We start from the raw sequence: 848 nt of genomic DNA, 5'->3' as shown, positions 1-848 counted from the left end.
AAAAGGGGCTTAAAATTCACAGTTATTCGCCCGAACGTGGGATTTCGCTGGGGACGGTTTCTAAGTTCAAGTTGGGATGGGGGGCACCGAGGTGAGTGGTGGTTGTCCCCGAAAAAGCCCTCCCCTTTTCCGTAGCCCCGTTTAAAGTTTTGTTTGGGCTCCTGTTCAGCGGGGAAGCGCGTGCGCGTGGCAACCTTGACACGCCCGTGTTCCCCTGGACCAGACCTTTCTAACGCCGCCTGAGTTAAGGTGCTACGACGTCCCCAAGTGGGGATGCCTGTAAATGAACACCTTTTCCCAACTTTGAATGTAAGTTTCCAGTATCATTGAAAATGTGGCCTCAAACGTGCAGTTTTGCCCCCGAACGTGGGATTTGGCTGGGGACGGTTTCTAAATTCAAGTTGGGATGGGGGGCACCGAGGTGAGTGGTGGTTGTCCCCGAAAAAGCCCTCCCCTTTTCCGTAGCCCCGTTTAAAGTTTTGTTTGGGCTCCTGTTCAACGGGGATGCGCGTGCGCGTGGCAAACATGACACGCCCGTGTTCCCCTGGACCAGACCTTTCTAACGCCACCTGAGTTAAGGTGCTACGACGTCCCCAAGTGGGGATGCCTCTAAATGAAGCCAATTTCTCCTATTTGAATGCACTCTCCCAGCCCAGAGAGGCATGTGCCTTAAAATTCACAGTTATTCACCCGAACGTGGGATTTTGTTGAGGACGGTTTCTAAATTCAAGTTGGAACAGGGGGCACCGACGTGAGTGGTGTTTGTCCCCGAAAAAGCTCTCCCCTTTTCCGTAGCCCCGTTTAAAGTTTTGTTTGGGCTCCTGTTTAGCGGGGATGCGCGTGCGCGT

This window comes from Osmerus mordax, assembly GCF_038355195.1.
Source record: "Osmerus mordax isolate fOsmMor3 chromosome 7 unlocalized genomic scaffold, fOsmMor3.pri SUPER_7_unloc_1_9, whole genome shotgun sequence".
NCBI classification, from domain to species: domain Eukaryota; kingdom Metazoa; phylum Chordata; class Actinopteri; order Osmeriformes; family Osmeridae; genus Osmerus; species Osmerus mordax.
Note: the sequence above shows the minus strand (reverse complement) of the source record.